Source organism: Pristis pectinata, chromosome 33 (genome assembly GCF_009764475.1).
Source record: "Pristis pectinata isolate sPriPec2 chromosome 33, sPriPec2.1.pri, whole genome shotgun sequence".
Classification (NCBI taxonomy): domain Eukaryota; kingdom Metazoa; phylum Chordata; class Chondrichthyes; order Rhinopristiformes; family Pristidae; genus Pristis; species Pristis pectinata.
In genome coordinates this window covers 18,998,633-19,018,472 of record NC_067437.1, presented here as the reverse complement: position 1 = coordinate 19,018,472, position 19,840 = coordinate 18,998,633, and the positions used below count along the sequence as shown (strand labels likewise).

The 19,840-nt window shown below is 54.1% G+C and overlaps 4 non-coding genes across 4 annotated transcripts; all 4 read left to right on the top strand.

The window, feature by feature from the left end:
• Positions 1 to 1,493: 1,493 nt before the first annotated feature.
• On the top strand, positions 1,494 to 1,684 carry LOC127585729 (U2 spliceosomal RNA). The gene has a single exon (XR_007958565.1). It is a non-coding gene; the product is annotated as a U2 spliceosomal RNA (small nuclear RNA).
• A 1,920-nt stretch (positions 1,685 to 3,604) lies between these two features.
• LOC127585728 (U2 spliceosomal RNA) lies at positions 3,605 to 3,795 on the top strand. The gene has a single exon (XR_007958564.1). It is a non-coding gene; the product is annotated as a U2 spliceosomal RNA (small nuclear RNA).
• A 1,920-nt stretch (positions 3,796 to 5,715) lies between these two features.
• Positions 5,716 to 5,906, top strand: LOC127585727 (U2 spliceosomal RNA). The gene has a single exon (XR_007958563.1). It is a non-coding gene; the product is annotated as a U2 spliceosomal RNA (small nuclear RNA).
• Positions 5,907 to 7,818: 1,912 nt separating this feature from the next.
• On the top strand, positions 7,819 to 8,009 carry LOC127585726 (U2 spliceosomal RNA). The gene has a single exon (XR_007958562.1). It is a non-coding gene; the product is annotated as a U2 spliceosomal RNA (small nuclear RNA).
• Positions 8,010 to 19,840: the final 11,831 nt, after the last annotated feature.

Sequence of the window (19,840 nt, the reverse complement as noted above, 5' to 3'; positions counted from 1 at the left end):
CAATTCCGCCCGCTGTCTGCAAGGAGTTTCTACTTTCTCCCCGTCACTGCGTGCGTGGCTTTCCTCCGGCTGCTCCGCTCTCCTGCCACCTTGCAAAGACCTACCGCTTAGTTAGCCACGTGTGGGCGGGCGTGCAAGTCGGCGCCGCAAGACTCGCAACACTTTGGTGGGCTGCCCTCACCACAGGCTACGTACGCAAAGATGCATTTCTTCAATGTAACTGTGACCAACAAAGATATCTCATCTCATCTTCTCTCAGCTACCAAGAGTTCAGAGGGAGGTGGCACAGATGCAGACAAATGGCAATGAATAGCTGGGCTAGGCAATTTCTGCGCCCCCAGTATCAGCCCAGTAGTCAGCAGAGAGGCACAGAGGCTGGCCGCCGTTAACTCGTTGCGTAGAAAAGTCGGGCAAGTGTTAAAGATCATGCAGCAAAGTGCCCCCATGACCTGTGCAGACACAAAGTCTACCCCGCTTGTATCTTTAAAATGCAGGCCAGCCAGCCACGGAACAATGGGAATCATCGCACAGGAGCACAAAAGAGGTGCGAATGGCTGGAAGCGCCGCCTTCGGCTGGATGGGCTGTCTAGCTCACCTATCGTTGCCTTTTGTTTCTCTTTCAAAAGACTTTAATTTCTGTTGTCTTGGAGCAGTTGTACCGTTGCAGCTTGCAGCTAAATGCAAGCTGAACTTTGCAAGCACACCTGCGCAGCGCAGGGCAGCTGCCAGCGGACCACGCACTGCTCCTCCTCCTCGTGCTTTCCTTCCGTCAGCTTTGCAAGCAAGGGCCACGCTGCACGTGGCACTGTCTGTTCCCTGGTGGCAATCCCCACGCCCACCCACCAAGCCCCAGCCCCCAGCTCGGCCCCGGGAGGCCTCCCACCCACCCACCAGGAGCCTCGGATCCAGTGGTCACACGGGCCCTCGTCCCCTGGACCGGTGCTGAGTTTACAGAGAGGTCGGCTAAAGAATCACGCGAGTCAGCGTCCGTCCGCTCTTCGTCGAGCTACTTCAAGCGCTCACCCGCACGGGACCGAACCGTGACCGCCACCTGCGTCCGGCTCGGTCCGCTGACGGCCGCTAACTTGCAGGCAGGGACGCCCACCCGGTCCTGCGCCCTGCCAGAGCAGACAGCACGCCTGCTCGCGGCAGTGGCGGAAAGAAAAAGTTCGTCTCCCCTGGCAGCCGGCCAGTCAAAGAGGCCGTGGAGGCAGCCGCAGCCTTCCGAGCCGCTGACGTAGGTGCCGACGGGCACCACCCTCTCCCATCTGATTGGTGGGGTTATTGGCAGCTTTACATATCCTTGGACAGCTTTGAGTCGACAGGGACGTGGGGAGGGGGGAAAGTAACATCTGTCGAGCAGAGTGAGAGATGCCAGCAAACCCAGGCGGGTCTGGAAGGGGGCAGGGGAGCTGGGTCTTTGCAGGCTCCCCCTGTCTGACTGAAAAGAGGGGGGGGAAGCAGGACACGAAAGCGTCATGGGCGGCGCCGGCATCGCTTCTCGGCCTTTTGGCTAAGATCAAGTGTAGTATCTGTTCTTATCAGTTTAATATCTGATACGTCCCTTATCTAGGGACCATATATTAAATTGATTTTTGGAACAGGGAGATGGAATAGGGGCTTGCTCCGTCCACTCCGCGCATCGACCCAGTATTGCAGTGCCTCTGGGAGCGGTGCACTTCCCTCTGGGGACATTTTCAAAGTATAAAAGAAAAGACCAAATTCCACCCTTTCCTCATCAGCCGTGCTCCTTGCTGGCTCTCTGCGTCCACGCTGCCCCTGTGTTTGTGGGTAGCAGCGCTCTAAGGAAGCAGCCAGCCACTCTGAAGACGCGTGCGTGGATGGCGTTTGCTGCCTATCTGCTTGCACTCACTCAGATCCACGCAGGCACAGAGGAGCGCTGGCTGGGGTGGAGGAGGGAGGGAGGAGGTGAACGCTGCACTTATCACTTCACTGGCAACTAAGCTGAGTCTCCTGCTCAGTCCCTGCAGCCACAGCCGTTGCTCCTTCAAGTACAATCAAGCAAACCACTTGACCTCTGTCCAAACCTCAGGCACGGTGCTGTAGCGCTCAGCGTGACGCTATTACGTCCCCAGCCGCCTTCAATTCCGCCCGCTGTCTGCAAGGAGTTTCTACCTTCTCCCCGTCACTGCGTGCGTGGCTTTCCTCCGGCTGCTCCGCTCTCCTGCCACCTTGCAAAGACCTACCGCTTAGTTAGCCACTTGTGGGCGGGCGGGCGGGCGTGCAAGTCGGCGCCGCAAGACTCGCAACACTTTGGTGGGCTGCCCTCACCACAGGCTACGTACGCAAAGATGCATTTCTTCAATGTAACTGTGACCAACAAAGCAATCTCATCTCATCTTCTCTCAGCTACCAAGAGTTCAGAGGGAGGTGGCACAGATGCAGACAAATGGCAATGAATAGCTGGGCTAGGCAATTTCTGCGCCCCCAGTATCAGCCCAGTAGTCAGCAGAGAGGCACAGAGGCTGGCCGCCGTTAACTCGTTGCGTAGAAAAGTCGGGCAAGTGTTAAAAATCATGCAGCAAAGTGCCCCCATGACCTGTGCAGACACAAAGTCTACCCCGCTTGTATCTTTAAAATGCAGGCCAGCCAGCCACGGAACAATGGGAATCATCGCACAGGAGCACAAAAGAGGTGCGAATGGCTGGAAGCGCCGCCTTCGGCTGGATGGGCTGTCCAGCACACCTATCGTTGCCTTTTGTTTCTCTTTCAAAAGACTTTAATTTCTGTTGTCTTGGAGCAGTTGTACAGTTGCAGCTTGCAGCTAAATGCAAGCTGCACTTTGCAAGCACACCTGCGCAGCGCAGGGCAGCTGCCAGCGGACCACGCACTGCTCCTCCTCCTCGTGCTTTCCTTCCGTCAGCTTTGCAAGCAAGGGCCACGCTGCACGTGGCACTGTCTGTTCCCTGGTGGCAATCCCCACGCCCACCCTCCAAGCCCCAGCCCCCAGCTCGGCCCCGGGAGGCCTCCCACCCACCCACCAGGAGCCTCGGATCCAGTGGTCACACGGGCCCTCGTCCCCTGGACCGGTGCTGAGTTTACAGAGAGGTCGGCTAAAGAATCACGCGAGTCAGCGTCCGTCCGCTCTTCGTCGAGCTACTTCAAGCGCTCACCCGCACGGGACCGAACCGTGACCGCCACCTGCGTCCGGCTCGGTCCGCTGACGGCCGCTAACTTGCAGGCAGGGACGCCCACCCGGTCCTGCGCCCTTCCAGAGCAGACAGCACGCCTGCTCGCGGCAGTGGCGGAAAGAAAAAGTTCGTCTCCCCTGGCAGCCGGCCAGTCAAAGAGGCCGTGGAGGCAGCCGCAGCCTTCCGAGCCGCTGACGTAGGTGCCGACGGGCACCACCCTCTCCCATCTGATTGGTGGGGTTATTGGCAGCTTTACATATCCTTGGACAGCTTTGAGTCGACAGGGAAGTGGGGAGGGGGGAAAGTAACATCTGTCGAGCAGAGTGAGAGATGCCAGCAAACCCAGGCAGGTCTGGAAGGGGGCAGGGGAGCTGGGTCTTTGCAGGCTCCCCCTGTCTGACTGAAAAGAGGGGGGGGAAGCAGGACACGAAAGCGTCATGGGCGGCGCCGGCATCGCTTCTCGGCCTTTTGGCTAAGATCAAGTGTAGTATCTGTTCTTATCAGTTTAATATCTGATACGTCCCTTATCTAGGGACCATATATTAAATTGATTTTTGGAACAGGGAGATGGAATAGGGGCTTGCTCCGTCCACTCCGCGCATCGACCCAGTATTGCAGTGCCTCTGGGAGCGGTGCACTTCCCTCTGGGGACATTTTCAAAGTATAAAAGAAAAGACCAAATTCCACCCTTTCCTCATCAGCCGTGCTCCTTGCTCTCTCTCTGCGTCCACGCTGCCCCTGTGTTTGTGGGTAGCAGCGCTCTAAGGAAGCAGCCAGCCACTCTGAAGACGCGTGCGTGGATGGCGTTTGCTGCCTATCTGCTTGCACTCACTCAGATCCACGCAGGCACAGAGGAGCGCTGGCTGGGGTGGAGGAGGGAGGGAGGAGGTGAACGCTGCACTTATCACTTCACTGGCAACTAAGCTGAGTCTCCTGCTCAGTCCCTGCAGCCACAGCCGTTGCTCCTTCAAGTACAATCAAGCAAACCACTTGACCTCTGTCCAAACCTCAGGCACGGTGCTGTAGCGCTCAGCGTGACGCTATTACGTCCCCAGCCGCCTTCAATTCCGCCCGCTGTCTGCAAGGAGTTTCTACCTTCTCCCCGTCACTGCGTGCGTGGCTTTCCTCCGGCTGCTCCGCTCTCCTGCCACCTTGCAAAGACCTACCGCTTAGTTAGCCACTTGTGGGCGGGCGGGCGGGCGTGCAAGTCGGCGCCGCAAGACTCGCAACACTTTGGTGGGCTGCCCTCACCACAGGCTACGTACGCAAAGATGCATTTCTTCAATGTAACTGTGACCAACAAAGCAATCTCATCTCATCTTCTCTCAGCTACCAAGAGTTCAGAGGGAGGTGGCACAGATGCAGACAAATGGCAATGAATAGCTGGGCTAGGCAATTTCTGCGCCCCCAGTATCAGCCCAGTAGTCAGCAGAGAGGCACAGAGGCTGGCCGCCGTTAACTCGTTGCGTAGAAAAGTCGGGCAAGTGTTAAAAATCATGCAGCAAAGTGCCCCCATGACCTGTGCAGACACAAAGTCTACCCCGCTTGTATCTTTAAAATGCAGGCCAGCCAGCCACGGAACAATGGGAATCATCGCACAGGAGCACAAAAGAGGTGCGAATGGCTGGAAGCGCCGCCTTCGGCTGGATGGGCTGTCCAGCACACCTATCGTTGCCTTTTGTTTCTCTTTCAAAAGACTTTAATTTCTGTTGTCTTGGAGCAGTTGTACAGTTGCAGCTTGCAGCTAAATGCAAGCTGCACTTTGCAAGCACACCTGCGCAGCGCAGGGCAGCTGCCAGCGGACCACGCACTGCTCCTCCTCCTCGTGCTTTCCTTCCGTCAGCTTTGCAAGCAAGGGCCACGCTGCACGTGGCACTGTCTGTTCCCTGGTGGCAATCCCCACGCCCACCCTCCAAGCCCCAGCCCCCAGCTCGGCCCCGGGAGGCCTCCCACCCACCCACCAGGAGCCTCGGATCCAGTGGTCACACGGGCCCTCGTCCCCTGGACCGGTGCTGAGTTTACAGAGAGGTCGGCTAAAGAATCACGCGAGTCAGCGTCCGTCCGCTCTTCGTCGAGCTACTTCAAGCGCTCACCCGCACGGGACCGAACCGTGACCGCCACCTGCGTCCGGCTCGGTCCGCTGACGGCCGCTAACTTGCAGGCAGGGACGCCCACCCGGTCCTGCGCCCTTCCAGAGCAGACAGCACGCCTGCTCGCGGCAGTGGCGGAAAGAAAAAGTTCGTCTCCCCTGGCAGCCGGCCAGTCAAAGAGGCCGTGGAGGCAGCCGCAGGCTTCCGAGCCGCTGACGTAGGTGCCGACGGGCACCACCCTCTCCCATCTGATTGGTGGGGTTATTGGCAGCTTTACATATCCTTGGACAGCTTTGAGTCGACAGGGAAGTGGGGAGGGGGGAAAGTAACATCTGTCGAGCAGAGTGAGAGATGCCAGCAAACCCAGGCAGGTCTGGAAGGGGGCAGGGGAGCTGGGTCTTTGCAGGCTCCCCCTGTCTGACTGAAAAGAGGGGGGGGAAGCAGGACACGAAAGCGTCATGGGCGGCGCCGGCATCGCTTCTCGGCCTTTTGGCTAAGATCAAGTGTAGTATCTGTTCTTATCAGTTTAATATCTGATACGTCCCTTATCTAGGGACCATATATTAAATTGATTTTTGGAACAGGGAGATGGAATAGGGGCTTGCTCCGTCCACTCCGCGCATCGACCCAGTATTGCAGTGCCTCTGGGAGCGGTGCACTTCCCTCTGGGGACATTTTCAAAGTATAAAAGAAAAGACCAAATTCCACCCTTTCCTCATCAGCCGTGCTCCTTGCTCTCTCTCTGCGTCCACGCTGCCCCTGTGTTTGTGGGTAGCAGCGCTCTAAGGAAGCAGCCAGCCACTCTGAAGACGCGTGCGTGGATGGCGTTTGCTGCCTATCTGCTTGCACTCACTCAGATCCACGCAGGCACAGAGGAGCGCTGGCTGGGGTGGAGGAGGGAGGGAGGAGGTGAACGCTGCACTTATCACTTCACTGGCAACTAAGCTGAGTCTCCTGCTCAGTCCCTGCAGCCACAGCCGTTGCTCCTTCAAGTACAATCAAGCAAACCACTTGACCTCTGTCCAAACCTCAGGCACGGTGCTGTAGCGCTCAGCGTGACGCTGTTACGACCCCAGCCGCCTTCAATTCCGCCCGCTGTCTGCAAGGAGTTTCTACTTTCTCCCCGTCACTGCGTGCGTGGCTTTCCTCCGGCTGCTCCGCTCTCCTGCCACCTTGCAAAGACCTACCGCTTAGTTAGCCACGTGTGGGCGGGCGTGCAAGTCGGCGCCGCAAGACTCGCAACACTTTGGTGGGCTGCCCTCACCACAGGCTACGTACGCAAAGATGCATTTCTTCAATGTAACTGTGACCAACAAAGAAATCTCATCTCATCTTCTCTCAGCTACCAAGAGTTCAGAGGGAGGTGGCACAGATGCAGACAAATGGCAATGAATAGCTGGGCTAGGCAATTTCTGCGCCCCCAGTATCAGCCCAGTAGTCAGCAGAGAGGCACAGAGGCTGGCCGCCGTTAACTCGTTGCGTAGAAAAGTCGGGCAAGTGTTAAAGATCATGCAGCAAAGTGCCCCCATGACCTGTGCAGACACAAAGTCTACCCCGCTTGTATCTTTAAAATGCAGGCCAGCCAGCCACGGAACAATGGGAATCATCGCACAGGAGCACAAAAGAGGTGCGAATGGCTGGAAGCGCCGCCTTCGGCTGGATGGGCTGTCTAGCTCACCTATCGTTGCCTTTTGTTTCTCTTTCAAAAGACTTTAATTTCTGTTGTCTTGGAGCAGTTGTACCGTTGCAGCTTGCAGCTAAATGCAAGCTGCACTTTGCAAGCACACCTGCGCAGCGCAGGGCAGCTGCCAGCGGACCACGCACTGCTCCTCCTCCTCGTGCTTTCCTTCCGTCAGCTTTGCAAGCAAGGGCCACGCTGCACGTGGCACTGTCTGTTCCCTGGTGGCAATCCCCACGCCCACCCTCCAAGCCCCAGCCCCCAGCTCGGCCCCGGGAGGCCTCCCACCCACCCACCAGGAGCCTCGGATCCAGTGGTCACACGGGCCCTCGTCCCCTGGACCGGTGCTGAGTTTACAGAGAGGTCGGCTAAAGAATCACGCGAGTCAGCGTCCGTCCGCTCTTCGTCGAGCTACTTCAAGCGCTCACCCGCACGGGACCGAACCGTGACCGCCACCTGCGTCCGGCTCGGTCCGCTGACGGCCGCTAACTTGCAGGCAGGGACGCCCACCCGGTCCTGCGCCCTTCCAGAGCAGACAGCACGCCTGCTCGCGGCAGTGGCGGAAAGAAAAAGTTCGTCTCCCCTGGCAGCCGGCCAGTCAAAGAGGCCGTGGAGGCAGCCGCAGGCTTCCGAGCCGCTGACGTAGGTGCCGACGGGCACCACCCTCTCCCATCTGATTGGTGGGGTTATTGGCAGCTTTACATATCCTTGGACAGCTTTGAGTCGACAGGGACGTGGGGAGGGGGGAAAGTAACATCTGTCGAGCAGAGTGAGAGATGCCAGCAAACCCAGGCAGGTCTGGAAGGGGGCAGGGGAGCTGGGTCTTTGCAGGCTCCCCCTGTCTGACTGAAAAGAGGGGGGGGAAGCAGGACACGAAAGCGTCATGGGCGGCACCGGCATCGCTTCTCGGCCTTTTGGCTAAGATCAAGTGTAGTATCTGTTCTTATCAGTTTAATATCTGATACGTCCCTTATCTAGGGACCATATATTAAATTGATTTTTGGAACAGGGAGATGGAATAGGGGCTTGCTCCGTCCACTCCGCGCATCGACCCAGTATTGCAGTGCCTCTGGGAGCGGTGCACTTCCCTCTGGGGACATTTTCAAAGTATAAAAGAAAAGACCAAATTCCACCCTTTCCTCATCAGCCGTGCTCCTTGCTGGCTCTCTGCGTCCACGCTGCCCCTGTGTTTGTGGGCAGTAGCGCTCTAAGCCAGCCACTCTGAAGACGCGTGCGTGGATGGCGTTTGCTGCCTATCTGCTTGCACTCACTCAGATCCACGCAGGCACAGAGGAGCGCTGGCTGGGGTGGAGGAGGGAGGGAGGAGGTGAACGCTGCACTTATCACTTCACTGGCAACTAAGCTGAGTCTCCTGCTCAGTCCCTGCAGCCACAGCCGTTGCTCCTTCAATTACAATCAAGCAAACCACTTGACCTCTGTCCAAACCTCAGGCACGGTGCTGTAGCGCTCAGCGTGACGCTATTACGGCCCCAGCCGCCTTCAATTCCGCCCGCTGTCTGCAAGGAGTTTCTACCTTCTCCCCGTCACTGCGTGTGTGGCTTTCCTCCGGCTGCTCCGCTCTCCTGCCACCTTGCAAAGACCTACCGCTTAGTTAGCCACTTGTGGGCGGGCGTGCAAGTCGGCGCCGCAAGACTCGCAACACTTTGGTGGGCTGCCCTCACCACAGGCTACGTACGCAAAGATGCATTTCTTCAATGTAACTGTGACCAACAAAGAAATCTCATCTCATCTTCTCTCAGCTACCAAGAGTTCAGAGGGAGGTGGCACAGATGCAGACAAATGGCAATGAATAGCTGGGCTAGGCAATTTCTGCGCCCCCAGTGTCAGCCCAGTAGTCAGCAGAGAGGCACAGAGGCTGGCCGCCGTTAACTCGTTGCGTAGAAAAGTCAGGCAAGTGTTAAAAATTATGCAGCAAAGTGCCCCCATGACCTGTGCAGACACAAAGTCTACCCCTCTTGTATCTTTAAAATGCAGGCCAGCCAGCCACGGAACAATGGGAATCATCGCACAGGAGCACAAAAGAGGTGCGAATGGCTGGAAGCGCCGCCTTCGGCTGGATGGGCTGTCTAGCACACCTATCGTTGCCTTTTGTTTCTCTTTCAAAAGACTTTAATTTCTGTTGTCTTGGAGCAGTTGTACAGTTGCAGCTTGCAGCTAAATGCAAGCTGAACTTTGCAACCACACCTGCGCAGCGCAGGGCAGCTGCCAGCGGACCACGCACTGCTCCTCCTCCTCGTGCTTTCCTTCCGTCAGCTTTGCAAGCAAGGGCCACGCTGCTCGTGGCACTGTCTGTTCCCTGGTGGCAATCCCCACGCCCACCCTCCAAGCCCCAGCCCCCAGCTCGGCCCCGGGAGGCCTCCCACCCACCCACCAGGAGCCTCGGATCCAGTGGTCACACCGGTCCTCGTTCTCTGCACCGGTGCTGAGTTTACAGAGAGGTCGGTTAAAGAATCACGCCAGTCAGTGTCGGCTCTTGGCTGTGACCTTGCGCAGGCGGCTGGCTCTAAGGAAGGGTCGATCTACTTCAAGCACTCACCGCCATAGGACAGAACCGTGACCGTCAGCCAGCTCACAGACGTATTCACATTATCAGCAGAACAGTGTCATTCCCATTCCATGATCCAACACACTGGTGTAAGAGTCTTTTTCCATTTGGAAAACCTGAGCAAATCTGGGTATGAGTAAAAATCTGGAGCCCCAGTACCCCCTACTGCAGAACCGATCCGATGGTGCCCAGCAATCTGAAGCCAGCCCCTCCCCGCCTCCGTCCTGTAGAGTCAGTCCACGCCACATCACACGTTTCTGTGTGATGTCCTCCCGTGTCTGCACCCACAGCACAGCAAGAGTCAGCGCAGCAGAGAGCAGAGGAACAGAGTCCGCTGTTAACTTGGGACATATAAAAGTCAGGCAAGAGTACAAACTGAATTGTTTACAAAATAGGGAAACTGTCTGATGCCCTGTGGAGAGACAAGGTCTACAATTCGTATCTTTAAATCTAGGAGATGTCAGCATCTCTGAGGGAACCACAGCTACTGAACAATTGTCATCGCACAGAAGAGGTGTGAACGGCTTCGCCTCATCCTTCAGCTGGAAAATCTGCAAGCAAACCCATTGTTTCTTTTGACCATTACCTGCAGATTGGAATTTTTTGCAATCTTTCCAAAAGACTTCATTTCCATCCAATTTTGGGAAGTTTGCATCCTAGCTAAACTTTCCAACAGAACTGCACCTCAGCAGCATGAGGGAGCTGCAATCGGATCACATGGAGTTCTCCCCCTCTTCTTTCCTCGGAGTAAGTCTGCAATTTCCTATCAGTAGCTGAAGCAATATTTTGCAGACGTGTGACCCTCTGAGGAGCCGAGAGACTTCTCAGAGCAACTAGAAAATTGAACACAGTGTTACAAAGCAACTGTCATAAAACTTTGCTCACCTTGCCTTGTCCTTTCCTGCTGCCTGATTCCCAGAGACTGTAAACTAGTCCTGTGATGAATCCAAAAATGGTGCCTTGTGACGACCTGTTGCACCTTGCCGCACCCTCTCCCCACAGCCAATGATCCCACCCCATGCACTACCAGCCTGCCCATAGACGTATTCACAATACACAATCAGCAGAGTAGTGTCTTTCCCATTCTATGATCCCAAAACACTGGGGTAAGAGAATTTTTTCATTTGGGGTTTGGGGTGTGGGAGGAGTGGGATGGTTTAGGTCAGGTTGACAAGATAATCATTTTCGAAGGCCACTCACTTCAAAGTGTCACATTTAACCATACCAAGCCAGAGACGTATGTCTGCAGTGATGTCTATGAATGTCTGATCACTGTGGTTCACATACAGCTTAGTCTCCCTTCAGACCCCCGGCAGTAAACATCACCCTGACGATCGTTACTTCTTTCGCAGTGCCGGGAATTGTGACTTTGCGGTTTTAACTGATCAACAGCACAATATGATTGAGCCTTCTCTTTCCCCTTTAAATATTCACTGTTTCAAAACTAAGCCTGTAATTCAACAAAGTTTTATTCTACCGCGCCTTCCCTCGACACCCTGCCAACACACACACACACACACACACACACACACACACACACACACACACACACACACGCACCGAGCATTCAAAACTCATTTTGGAAAGCATATGCTGTAGACTGAGGCAAACCTGTGTGCGAGCGCCAAATCTAAAGGCCCCAGCTCCCCCCACTGCAGAACCGACCCCGATGGAGCCCAGGGATCTGAAGCCTGCCCCTCCCCGCCTCCGTCCTGCACCGTCACTCCACGCCACAGGTCTCTCTGTGGTGTCCTCCCAGTTCTGCATCCACAGCACAGCGAGAGTCAACCCAGCAGTGAGCAGAGGAACAGAGGCCTCTGTTAACTCGTTACATATAATAGTCAGGCAAGAGCTCAAACTGAACTCTCTGATGCCCTGTGGAGAGAGAAATTCTTGCGCATCTGGCCTTGTCCTGTCTGCAATACAGCCTGTATGATAATCGGATCGTAGATTGTTGTGGGTGGAAGTGCTGGGGATCAGGATTGGGATTGCTGAGCAGGAACAGTGTGCACAGCGTGGGATTTGGAACGTCGATCAAAGGAAAGGAGACGGGAGTTTATGGTGTGTTAGCAGCACCTGTGCTGTGCAGAGATGTACATCTCTTGCCCTCCCTCCCTCATCAACTCCTGCACTTTCCAGCAAACTGCCACACAAACAGCATGGACGTGTGGCTGAAATCAGCCATCTGGTCACAGACCGGCATCTGCAAGTGGTCAAATCACACTGGTGGTCTGTCAGGAAGGAATCCCATTGGATAATTCAGCTCCTTTTCCTGTGGGGCTCTATGACATTTCTTGCCAACCACAGCCCAATTTGTAATCAGACACGTTCCACTGAAGTGGTCCACGCAAGACGGGTGGTAATGAATTGTCCAACTGGAAGGAACGTTCAGAGCCAAATAATTTGAGTCATCTTTTGGAAGGTCGGGTCAGATAGAATGTGAAGTCTCAACATGCAGTGGCTCTTGGTGTTTGTACGGCGTGCACAGCTTGATGCAGCCACACAGATTGCCTTCAGAACTTTTCTCTCCTTTATCCAGAGGCACATCCATCAGCTCCGTGAACTTGCACCATTTTGAGCTCCAAATGATCTTGAGTCAACTGTTACAGGGGCTACACCTGCACCAGGTACAATAACACAAGGAGCTCACACCAGATGACCAGGTTCTGTCCCATTCCCTCCCCTCCCCCTCACTTCCCACTCCTCACCTCCCCTCTTCTGTTCCCTCCCCTCTGCCCTTCCCTCCACTCCCCTCCTCCCTCCTCAACTCTTCCCCACCCTCCTTCCTCTTCATTCCCTCCCTTCCCTCCACTCCCCTCCCCTTCACTCCCCTTTCCTACCCTCCCCTCCACTTCTATCCCCTCCCTACTTCACTCCACTCCCCTCTTCCCTCCCCTCTCCTCCCCACTTCCCTGCCCACTTCCCTTCCCTCTTCACTCCCCTCCCCTTTTCCCCTCCTCTCTTTCCCCATTCCCTCCCCTCCGCTCCCATCCTTCTTCCCTCCTCTTCTCTTCCCTCCCCCTTTTCTCCCCTCCCCTCTTCCTCCCTCCCCTCCCGTCCCCTCTTCCACCACCTCCCCTCTTCCTTCCCCTCCGCTCCCTCCATTCCCCCTTCAATCCCCTCTTCCCTCCCCTCCCCTGCAATCTTCCCTCCCATCCCCTCCCCCTTCCCTCCCCACCCCTTTTCCTGCTTCCCTTCCCCCCTCCCCTACCCTCTTCCATCCCCTCCACTACAGCATTCCCTCCCCTGCTCTCCCCACTCCCCTCCCCTCCCCGATTCCCTCCCCTTGTATATGCTATATGTATATATATAAATATATATAAATATATATATATATGTGTATCATATATATGCTATATGCCCCCTTGTGTTAGACATTGTGGCCCTGGGAAAAAGTCTGAATTCATGGCTAAGGAAGATACAAAATTTTCTGCCAGGGCCCCAGCAATTTCTTCCCTTGCTTCCCATGTCTGACGGTACACTCGATCAGGCTCCAGGGATTTATCCACTTTTACGTGCCTCAAGGTTGCCAACATCTCCTCCTTCATACGTCCGAGACCAAACGCAGAACAGCGTCTCCTCACACTGCCGCTGCCACCACTGCCAACTGTGCATCTCCTCCCCTTCAATTCCGGTACATGTCGGCAAACATCTGTACAAGCGGCATGGACAGGTTCCTGAAGTCAACTATCTGGGCAGAGACCAGCATTTTCAAGTGGACCCCAACTCGGCATCCCAATGCCGTTGAATATAGCTCCTGCTCACATCCATTGAGATGTTGTGATGCAGACACAAGCTGCGTGTGAGCTGTTAGCAACACTGCAGCTGCCAATCTGTCACCACCTCTCAGATTCCCTCGTGGTCACTCCATGCACTTCCCACCTAAACCACCTGCCATTCTTTATGGTCATGTCACTCTTTTGATAACCTGAGGAATGGCTGTGGGTAGTGATTGTGAAACGCCTGCTGTAGACTGACCTCAAACTGGTTGGAATTTGGATGGGAGACAGGCAAGGAATACCCAGGTGCAGTGGATCTTGCAGAGGTGGCTGTGCCACTGGCCTGCATTGGCAGTGATGTGACACGTTGCAGCATCTGAGGTGCCTCCACGGATGTTGCAGCCTGGACACCAGCTTTGATTTTGAGCAGTGGTGTGGTAAGAGCAGTACAGTTCATGTTGTGTCTGTGGACTTCCAAAAGGTGTCATGTGTGAGGTTTGTTAATGCAATTGAAATCCCGGGAATTAAGGTGATTGGAGGAAGGTTTCGGGGGATGTCAGAGGTAATTCTTTTTACACAGAGAGTGGTGGGTGCGTGGAACACACTGCCGGCAGAGGTCGTGGTGGCAGATACATTAGGAACATTTAAGAGACTCCTGGATAGACACGTGAATGACAGAAAAATGAAGGCTATGTGGGAGGGAAGGGTTAGATAGATATTAGAGCAGGATAAAATGTCGGCACAACATCGTGGGCCGATTGGCCTGTACTGTGCTGTAATGTTCTATGAATGATATACCGGAATGTTGGAGGGTGCCTAGGGTGCGACTTCATTATGGAGGGCTGCAAGGACAAACCAGGAAGCTTCAGGCCAGTGAGCCTAACTTCAGTGGTGGGAAAGTTACTGCAGAGGATTCTGAGAAACAGGATCTATCTGTATTTGGAAAGGCAAAGACTGATTAGGGAAAGTCAGCATGGCTTTGTGCATGGGAAATCATGTCTCACAAATTAAATTGAATCTTTTGAAGAGGGAACCAAGAAAGATGCAGACACCGGAAAATTGACGAGGGCATGGCCGTCGTTGTCATCTCTGTGAAACGCAGCACGGCTTTCGTCAAGATCCCCCATGGTCGGCTGCTCCGGAAGGTACGATCACGTGGATCCAGGGTGAGACAGCCAACTGAATGGAAAACTGGCTTGGTGGGAGAAGGAGGGTTGTTTATCATATTGGATACCTGTGAGCAGTGATGTGCCGCAGGGATCGGTGCTGCGTCCTCTTGTCTGTCATGTATGTTAGCCATTTGGATGAAAATGTAAGTGGCGTGATTGGCAAGTTTGTGGTGTGATTGGGTGGTGTGATGGTCAGTAAAAAAACTGTTTACGGTTACAGCAGGATTTACATCGACTCGGAAAGTGGGCAAAGGAACGGCAGATGGAACTTAACGCTGACGAGCATGAAGTGATGCACTTTGGGAAGTTAAACCAGGGCAGGACACACACAGTGAACGGCAGGGCGTTGGGAAGTGTTGTAGAACAGAGCCCTCAGGGTACAAATACATAGCTCCCTGAAAGTGGCGAGACAGGTAGACAAGTTGGCATAAGGCGCTCTTGCCTTTATCAGACAGGGCAGCGAGTGCAAGAGTTGGAACCTGGTGTGTGCCACACGGTAGGAAGGAAGTGATTAAGCTAAAGGGGGCAGACGAGATTCAACACGATGTTACTGGGACTGGAGGGCTTGAGTTACAAGGTACCGGGATGATGGTGGCCTTCTTAAAACAGGTGGGAACCTGATCCTGAAGCAGGGAGAGGTTAAATATGTCCGCAAATACTTCTGCCAGCTGATCAGCACAGGATCTGAGCACACGGCTAGGGACGCCATCTGGGCCAGGTGCTTTCCTCGTGTTCACTCTCCGGAAGACTGATCTTGCATCCTCAACTATGATCACAGGTTCAGCTTCATTGGTGGCTGTCGGGGTGGATGGTGACAATCCACTTCCCTTCTGTTCAAAACACGCAGAGAATGCATTAAGTTTATCCAGAAGGGATGCGCTGTTGTTAGCTATGCAGCCCGGCTTCATCTTGTAGACTGTTATGGCATGTAAGCCCTGCCATAACTGACGGCTGGTCAGGGACTCTATTTTGAGTCGGTATTGCCTCTAAGCATCCCTGATAGCTTTCTGAAGGTCATACCTCGATTTCTTGTACAGATCAGGATCACCAGATTTGCGTGCAGCAGTCCTGTCCTTCAGTCGGGAGTGGATCTCTCGGTTCATCCATGGTTTCCTGTTTGGCAACACCCGGATTGTCCTCTCTGGTACACAGTCTGCCACACACTTGCTGATAAAGTCTGTGATGGTGGTGGCATACTCATCAAGGCTGGCAGCTGAGTCTTTGAACGTGGACCAGTCCACTGTCTCCAAGCAGTCATGTAGGAGCTCATCTGTTTCCTCAGACCAGCACTGCACGACTCTCCGTACCGGATCCTCCCGTTTCAGTTTCTGTTTGTATGTAGGGAGAAGGAGCACAGCCTGGTGGTCTGATTTCCCAAAGTGAGGACGAGGGGTGGCTCGAAAGGTATCTTTGATGGTTGTATAGCAGTGGTCAAGGGTGTTGGTGCCCCTGGTAGAGCAGGAGATTGGCTGATAGTATATTGGTAACACACTTTTGAGGTTGGCCTGATTGAAGTCCCCTGCAATGATGAAGAGGGCCTCATGGTATCCTGTCTCAAGGTCGTTGACCACAGAGTATAGCTCATTGAGTGCCGGCTTCACGTCCGTCTGTGATGGGATGTAGACTGCCATCAGGATAGCTGAAGTGAACTCCCTTGGCAGACAGAATGGTCGACACTTCAGCTCTAGATATTCCAGGGTGGGTGAGCAGGAGCTCGCCAGGACCATCAAGTCCGAGCACCACGAGTTATTAATTAAGAAGCAGACCTCTCCGCCTTTAACTTTGCCTGAGGACGCTGTACGGTCCATTCGATGGATTGAGAAGCCCTCAGGTTGAATAGCACAGTCAGGTGAGGCAGGTGTGAGACATAGTACACAACAGTCCCTCAGTTCTCTTTGGTAGGTCAGTCTTGCCCTTAGAGGAGTGTGCTGGGGAGAGGGGTCTTGTATCCACGTTGCTTCAGCCTCGCCTGCAGCCCCGTCCCCTTGCCACGTTTCCGAGATAAACGGCGGCGACTCTTTGTTCTTGAAATGGAGCCACCAGGGCAGTTATTGTTCAGGGTCAGACCTGTAGGACCTGGAGTGGATTCCCCCGGACTGGACGGTAAGTAACTTTTCTGTGCTGGACTTTGAAGACCTGGAGCAGATTCACCTCGACTGGTAGCTAAGTGACTGCTAGTAAACAGACTTGGAAGACCTGGAAACGATTCTGCTGTCTTGTGAAGTAAGTTGTTGCCTCCAAACAGGTTTAAGTGTCCTGAAGAAGAGTGAGCTGCCTCAACAGGTAAGTGGGGTCATCTAGGGGGGCCTAGGCATCGGGATTCGGACGCGGGTGCTCAATAGGGTCGGGTTTCCAATCTGGAGGGGCCCTGATGTTGTGCCCCGGCTGGTCGAGCCTCGCATCGGGTCGGTCCTTGGCCTGGCGTCAGGTCGGGTCGCAGGCCTCGGCCTGGCGTCAGGTCCGGTCGCGGGCCTCGGCTTCGCGTCGGGTCGGTTGCCGTCGGTCGCTTTGGTGGGGTCCGGGAGTCAGGTCTCGGCATTGGGCGCTCTGTTGCGGTCTGGGAGTCGGATCTCGGCGATCGGGGCTCCGTGGGGATGTCCCCTCGCCCTGTGGAGGCTTCCACGTGGATGGGCCCGTCCTAGGCCACACTGGTCGTTTCCCTCGGGGTCCAGGAGTTGGTCCACTTCATAGTCATTTCTGGAGGTCGGAACATCGCCAGCCCTGTAAGATTTAAAAGAACATTATTAGTGACACAGAGTTGAAATTTAAAAGTGTAGAACGATTATAGCAAGGGTAATGAGTAGATCTGTAGAGAGCAGCTGGTAATGAGTTGCCACACTCTGGCGCCATCTTGCCATTCCTTGAGTCACAAACTAGAGGGCACAGGTTTCAGATGAGGGGGAAAGATCTAAATGGGAACCTGAGGGGCGAGACTTTCAGAGTTTGGTTGGTACATGGAACGAGCTTCTAAGGAAGTGGTAGAGGTGGATACAATTACAGGGCTGAAGAGACACTTGGACAGGTACATGGATAGGAAGGGTCCAGAGGGCTCTGGGGCAAATGGGACCAGCTCAGGTAGGCAACTTGGTCACCATGGACAGGTTGGGTTGAAGGGCCTGTTTCCATGTTGTGTGGCTCTGTGGTTCAGGTGAATGTGCCCTTCCTACAGGAGTGTGGATTACTGCTCCTCTGCAGCTGTCGGATAAGGTCCAGGGCACGTTTCTGTGCTGTACAATTGTATGACTCTGACTGAAGCTGGACAGGTGTGAAAAAATATCAGTGGAAGACTGGAGACACAAGAAATTCTGCAATGCACAGAGTGCCGGAGGGACTCACAGGTCAGGCAGCATTCATGGAGGGAAATAAACAGCCAATGTTTCACGCCGAGACCCTTCATCAGGACTGGAGAGTAAGAGGGCAGAAGCCAGGAAGTGCTTCTGTGCTAGTGGTCACAGCATAACGAGAGTCAGCCCAACAGTGAGCAGAGGAACAGAGGCCGCTGTTTCCTTGTTATGTGTAAAAGTCAGAGAAGAGCACAAACCGAACTGTTAAACAAATGGGGGAAACCATAGAACAATGCAGCACAATGCAGGCCCTTCGGCCCACCGTGTTGTGCCGACCTTCAAACCACACCTAAGACTATCTAACCCCTTCCTCCCACATATCCCTCTATTTTAGATTCCTCCATATGCTTATCTAGCAATCTCTTGAAGTTGACCAATGTATCAGCATTCCATGCACCAACCACTCTGGGTGAGAAACCTCCCTCTGACATCTCCCTTGAACTTCCCACCCATTACCTTAAAGCCATGTCCTCTTGTATTGAGCATTGGTGCCCTGGGGAAGAGGCGCTGGCTGTCCACTCTATCTATTCCTCTTAATATTTTGTATACCTCTATCATGTCTCCCCCCATCCTCCTTTCCCTTCAAAACTATCTGATCGTCTGTGCAGACGGGAAGTCCACAGCTTGTACCTTTAAAATCCAGGGCCAGTCAGCCTCTCTGAGGGAACCACAGCCACTGAACAATTGTCATTGCACAGAAAAGAAGAGGTGTGCAGGGCTGCACCTCATCCTTCAGCTGGAAAAGCTGGCAAGCACACCCATTGTTGCTTTTTACCATTACTTGCAGATTGGATTTCTTTCCTCTTTCCAAAGAGTTGATTTCTATTGAATTTTGGGAGTGTGAAACTTCCAGCTTAATGCAAATGAAATTTGCAACAGGACTTCACCTCTGCAGGATACAGGAGCTGCAACCAGTCCACAGAATGCTCCCCCCTCTCCTTCCCTTTGGTTGGCTCTCCTGGTCCCACACTCACATTGCAATGTTCCCTCCTGGCCATCCCCACCCCGGCCCCGGGCCTTCCACCCATGACGAGCCTCTGGTGCAATGGTCACGCTGGCTCCGTCTCCCAGGCTGGAGGACATCTGTTACCTCGTGCTGAGCTTACAAGCAGTAGGTTGGTGGCATTGGCTCACTTTGAAATTCCTGTACGCTGTAGTTGCCAGGTTTTGTGAGACGGATTACAGCAAGCATGGGTTTTGACGGGTCTGGTCGCATCTTCAACTTTTGTGCAAGGTTTTAGCCAATGCAATGAATACAAAATGCTGGAGGAACTCAACAGGTCAGGCAGCATCTCTGGAAAGAAATGAACTGTCAATGCATTGGGCCGAGACTCTTCATCAGGACTGGAAAGGAAGAGGGCAGAAGCCAGAATAAAAGGGTAGGGAGAGGAGCAGGAGCTGGCATGACCTGCCCACCTCCTTCCCCTTATTCCATGGCCAACTGTTCTCTTCCTCCTCCTCCAGCGCTTTGCCTCTTCCACCCATCACCTCCCGGCTTCTCTCATCATAACCATTCACCACCCCCACACCTCTCCCCCTACCTTCCCTCTCTCACCCGAACTCACCTACCTCCTGCCAGCTCGTGCTCTTCCCACTCCGTTTATTCCTGCTTCTGTCCTCTTCCTTTCCAGTCCTGATGAAGGGTCTCGGCCCAGAACATCGACTGTACATTCCCCTCCATGGATGCTGCCTGACCTGTTGAGTTCCTCCAGCATTTTGTGTTTGCTGATCCAGATTTCCCACATCTGCAGTCTCTCGTGTCTCCAGTTTAGCAGAAGCAGTTAGGTCTGCCATCAAAATCGTTCTGCAGGTCCTGAAGGTTTCTGCCTTTGTCAAGAGTGCCATGTTATCAACGTTGCAGGGGCATTTGTGGCAGGCATATCTCTGTACGGACATTAAATAACATTGGATGGAGGATACTCCCCTTGGGCTCGTCCATTGTCGAGGGTCTGTGGCTGACTGAACCCCTCTTCTGCAGTTGCTCAGAGAGCTTGAACCATTGCTTCTGATGTTGGGGAAGGTTTACAGTAGCCGGGCAGGGGCATGCTAAGCTGAGCACTGATTCAGAAGGGAGAAAAGGAGAACTGGAAATGCAAACCAGCAAACGTTGAGAGTTTAGAAG